Below are 6,000 nucleotides of genomic sequence, written 5' to 3'. Positions count from 1 at the left end.
TCTGCTATATATAGTCCATCAAATTAGAGCCGCCTTTAAAAAGGAGCTTAGAGATAAGAGGTCACAGTGTGAAGGCCAGGAACAAGGAGCTACCACACATCCTGATACACTTTATACACATATCAGACCTCATACACACTCTTTCTCTTTGTCACACACACATTAACTTACATAATTTCACACATTCTCTTTTTTATTTTTACAATTTTTACACTTCACACATAACGTATTTTTCAGAAATAAAAACGAGGTTTTTATAACAAAACAACTAAGAAACACTTTTCGCACATATATGATCGTTTGAGTGCGGGTCTCATAGCGTAACGTCGCATATATGCATCGCCGCTTAGTTCACTTTCCATACCAATAGAGTTCAGTCAAGACAATCACGTATTAGATTTGAGCATTTATTGTTACATGACATGGACATGTAGATTTACTTTGGCGGAGTGGATGATCTAAGGGAAGCACTCCCTGCCTCCTCGATGCAACACATACATACATGACATATGAGGCAGGGAGCAATAGAGATATAATCCCCCTGTTGGACAGATACAGACAGCATGGGGGAGAAGGGGACGGTGGAGGGTGGCAGCAGCACTGATCATACAACGACCGGGGTGAGTGTGTGCATATCCGCGCGTCTTTTAAAGACGCCTTATCGGATGTGGCCCAATGGATATGCGCTGCTACATGGGTGTGGTAGTGGGTGGAGTAAGGAAGGTGGAGTAAGACGCCTTACGTCCCCTATAACTGGCTGACGCGCGCTGCCCGATTGCCCTGCCAGAACTAGCTGCGCTTATTTCAGTCAAGACAATCACGTATTAGATTTGAGCATTTATTGTTACATGACATGGACATGTAGATTTACTTTGGCGGAGTGGATGATCTAAGGGAAGCACTCCCTGCCTCCTCGATGCAACACATACATACATGACATATGAGGCAGGGAGCAATAGAGATATAATCCCCCAACACACGCCACCACTCCGCCATGCAGACTATGTGTAGAGCGGAGCGCCGCTGCTCCTGAGCCACAGGAGGACCCCCTTACATCCCACTACGTACGTACTAGTGGCGAAAACAAGCGTTTTCTGGATGCGGGGGTCATGCTAGCATTAACGATGACTAAGACTATGTGTGCATATCCATCGTGTTACATACCATCTGATGTGCGGTTTACCGAGCCGTCCCACGCGCACATCCCGTCCAGACCCAGTGCTGGACGGAAGGTGAACCCGCGACAAGCCAAATACACCGACCATCTCCCCGGTACCCTTCTAATCCGACATCGGGCAGATAGCTACCTCCAGAGAGCTGCCCCTCTTTGCGCCCGTCAGCGAACTCATCAGGATGTACACAAAGGCAGCATGTACGCCGGAACACGAAGATATGCTTATCTAGTGAGAATAACTAGTGTCAGCAGAGCACCTGCCGTTCCCTGGCCGGTATCCAGGGTGTCTCCGCAGATATCTTGACTCGGACGCTGGATTCTGATCGATTGCTACCGAATCAGAGCACGTCTGCGGATCACCAGTGCTGAGACAAGATCTACGGAGACATTCTACAATGCTTGTGATCCGGTAACCTCTCATCCATACAGGGCAGAGTTACAGCTGTCTCTAGAGACCCATTCCTCTAGCGCCCGTCGGCAACCCCAAAGATGTACGCGAGGCGCATGGTGTACCATCAATGTCCCTATGTGAGAATGAGAAACAAATGTGTCGGCAGAGCACCCGCCGTTCCCTGGAGTCCAGGGCATCTCCAGAGATATCTCGATTCAGACTATGGATTCTGATTGATAGCTACCAGATCAGAGCACGTCTGCGGATCACCACGCCTAAACCGAGATCTAAAGAGATATTCTACTGTTATGGGTTAACAAGCCGACCCAGCCACCATCTGTAATGCAGGCTTGTGTATTGACACACAACAATTAGTCCTTTGACCACATGGCCGCAAGCTTGTTCACGTCAAGCTCATAGATCTCTGGACTCTAACGATGTCCAGGGCATTGGGGCGTACATGGTGCTCGTAAGCCGAGGATGACCAGTCCCCATCATTCCAGCGTGGCTAGGCACTTGAAGATGCCCAGGTGGCAGCCCCAATCCGGAAGCTTTGCGATGTATACCAATCCTGGGACAGCCCACAGTGTATCGTTGAGCAAACCAGGATTTCGTCATGGCCTTGCCGGCATTGGTGACAACAGGGACTCGGAAGGCGGGACTCGGAAAGCGTCACCCCGGGCGACACGGCGTGACATAGGAGAGTGGACAAAACGCAGTTAGATCGAGAAATCACAATAGAGGCACCTTGCAAAGTATCAGGTTGGAATGTTCAGGACACTAAACGTTCACTGCACAATGGTGGTGAATTCCCCACACCGTGAAACATTAAAAGGTTGTGAAAACACTGACTCGAGTATTATCGCTGTATAGGCCCGAGTACCCTTGTTCAGTTGGACACCAGTAATTTGAAGAGCATAGCCCTTTGACAAGCAATGTCACAGAGGGCTCACATAAGTGGCCCTCAACCAACCTAACCCTCAGTGGCCTATGTGCAAGATGGGTGGATGATAGTAGACGTAATCTTGATCTGAATTCTGCTCTCTTGGCCCGTTCAGCAGCTTGCTGAGGGCTCCAAACACCTTAATTGAATACCCCTAACCCGTGTTTAACACGTCTGCGCTGTGCGCTCATTGCCTCTGCTTAGACCACAAAGTTGCATCCTTCATCCACCAATGTGGATTGAAAACCATCCTCATGTATTCGCCGGCAGACAAACATAGGCCTACATGTGCACCGCGCACGCACCCGGGCCTATGTTCTAGCACCGTCCGAGAAACGGCGGCATGCTTGCCTATCAGAACTCCTGAAATGAACAAGACAGTGCGCCACACCGTCTCTATAGCCTGAAAGACTGCGGTGCGCAATGAGATTCCCACACTCTGGTCCAAGTGAGCAGTCTGACTAGATTAATATGCACAGACCTCCTTATGATGTGGACCTTGCTTCGATATTACAACAGTAAACTTTTCCCTACGCAATAACAAGCATCACGATGGAATGCAATTCGTGTAAAGCCGTGAGATACGTCTCAAGAGCCAGGAAGCAGCCCCGTGGCCACAGGGCCTTGTCCGGAGAGCTCGATAACCCCCCAACCTAAAGAGGCAGCCGTGTCGGTACGAAAATCGAGGCGGAGGACGACTCCACGGAACCGTGATAGAAGAACTGACGCCGCGCCAAAGGCCGCACAGCCCACCCAGAACGTATATCCGACCGCACCAGTCGTGTACGCCATCACGAAAACTAGCACGCATTGAGAAGTCCAACAGACGGGACACGAACTCTGGGGCACGATGCATGCATAGAAGCGGTGCCCGAGCGGCCACCACGACGCAGAGGACACACTCCGAGGGTAACGACGCCCGCATTAAACACTATCAGGAAATGCAGAGAACCAAGGTGACGGGCCTACGGTCAACTCAAGGACAGAGAAATGTGCATGCAATCAGACGCGTCCGAACACCTAGAGGCAGCGCGGGTGGAGATCACGGAACATCCCAACAAATCGTCCAGCAGGTGCACGATGCCGACTGGTGCTCATTACCAGGATCCAACATGGAGCCACCGACAGTGTGTCGATGTGTGCGGGCCGCTACGGCGGCCGATACCACCGAGAGTAGGCTACAGCTGCTGCCCACCGACGCCAATTAGGTGCCACTGAGAGGCATGCAGCAAAATGCGCGGACCACCGGTCGTTGACATGCAGGCAGCCTGAGAAAGCTGTCTACTTGAGATGTGAATGCCAGAGTTAAATCCAGTCCCTCAGAACAGACGACAAGAGGGACCGTTGCAATCGTTTGGCTTCTCGTAACTGATAACCTATGAACTTGCGGTGAATCTAAATATTGGCACTCAGAATAAAGCGTCTGCTAAATGACCAATGTAACGCAGTCACATTAACACTGATGGTGTCAGTCATCCCAACCTGCAGAGACCCATTTCCGGGTGGTGCTTCTCCCACCCGGAACTCCCGGGAGACGTGGAATGTAGGCCCTATGTATCGGAATTGCCTAAATATATTGAGTACTATTGGATTCAGACACCTAAAAAGATGGTTCGACTTAGTTTGTAAATTTAAATGTACAGTATATATGTTTTACCTCCCAAAAAATCCCAGAATTATACAAGGTATTTGCGTATTATTTTCAGCACTACCACTAGTAACACTAAATCAACACTTGGTCCAAGGGTTCTTCCCAAACTACCTCAGGAAGGTGGGGTTAATCTCATTCAGTTTTTTAAATCAAATACAATTCAATATAGTAGTGCATTTGTACACGCGGTGGATTTAAATATTGGCTTCTCCCACCCGGAACTCCCGGGAGACGTGGAATGTCTGTATTGAAAGTTTCGAAGCATGTATGCAGATAGACGTACCTTCATGCGAGTACCCATCGACCCACTAGCCTATACTAGCCACAGGGTAGGGGCACTCTGACGGCCCATCACACGTCAATTACACCCGCAACGATTTGCATAGCCACACTCCGCACACTTAGATGCGTGAGTCCAATTATCCCCACGCTCCCACAGCATGAGTACGGTTGGGGCCCACAGCTTGCTAGCTTGTTCCTTCCGTCAAGTACCTAGCATGACACTCTTAGCTAGCAACGCTAGACGCTGGTGTTTACCGTTACGGCACCCTCTTGCCAGTACATGTTTTGCCACACCAGCGTAGTGCATAGAGCTAGATAACCGTATGTCTATTGGACGTTCATCTGAAATGTCCGAAGTCACACATCCGAGATGGTAGTCTACGCTGTGGGCCCACACACGACGACAGACAGATACTGTGACGCTACTCAACTGGTTAACCGATAATATAGGGATACCATATTTCACTTAAGGATGTATTTGACGTTTGAATTAATTTGGCTGCCCTAACATCTGCCCGGAGACAGCAGACGAAATTAGCGTCTCTGGCTGACTGCTCATTTACACTTTCTATTGATCAGTGCGCACCCCTGAAATAAAGAATATTACAATGAACAATATTGACAAGCTGTTACGTAAGCACCGGCTAATACATTCCCGAAATCCGAGTATTCCGTTTGCACAGCGTAGGCTATACTAAGCCTACTGAATGCCATGGCAATCAAACAATACAATCGAGTTAAAGAACCGCAGATACACAAACCCTTTCATTCGGGTACGCCATTCCTGATTACCAGCCGGTGGTGTCCTAAGACACGGTACCACGTCATTCCTCCCCTACAGTCAATGCGAAATCGAAGGCCACGGGAGCGCCTCCGAAGCAGTACCGGGGATCGGCGGATCCACCGCTGTCGTCGACCCCTCCTCCAGCGCGACGACCCGAGCACTCGTTTCCGCCAGAGACCTCGACGTCCAGAGGGGCCAACAGGACCGGGTCTTCCTCCCTGGACCAGAGCATTCTCAGCGGGCACCGGTCGGGAAGAGAAGGAAGGAGAAAGAGCGGCCTTGCAGCACTCCACGAACGTGCAGTTCATCATGATACACTCAAGGAAAGAGACACGACCAAGACATAGTAGAGTCCAGGATGCGTTGACCCGCCAATCCTGGTAGTAGGCGATCTTTGAGCCGACGCGAGTTACGCCGGGCCTGGCTACCTGTATTGTCGCAACCGCCGTCGGGGCGGTTCTCAGAGGCTGCGAATCCAGGCGAATGCCCGAAACCTCCCGCAAACACCCCCAACAACAACAGGCCACCCCCGGATTGCAAGAGCCGGACACAGCAACACAGGCGAAAGCAACAACCGACAACGCAGGAATACAAACACATTGGCAGCAGCACTGATCATACAACGACCGGGGTGAGTGTGTGCATATCCGCGCGTCTTTTAAAGACGCCTTATCGGATGTGGCCCAATGGATATGCGCTGCTACATGGGTGTGGTAGTGGGTGGAGTAAGGAAGGTGGAGTAAGACGCCTTACGTCCCCTATAACTGGCTGACGC

The sequence above is a fragment of the Hypomesus nipponensis genome, chromosome 28 (assembly GCF_054491055.1).
Source record: "Hypomesus nipponensis isolate SF chromosome 28, ASM5449105v1, whole genome shotgun sequence".
NCBI classification, from domain to species: domain Eukaryota; kingdom Metazoa; phylum Chordata; class Actinopteri; order Osmeriformes; family Osmeridae; genus Hypomesus; species Hypomesus nipponensis.
This window is presented reverse-complemented; position numbering follows the sequence as displayed.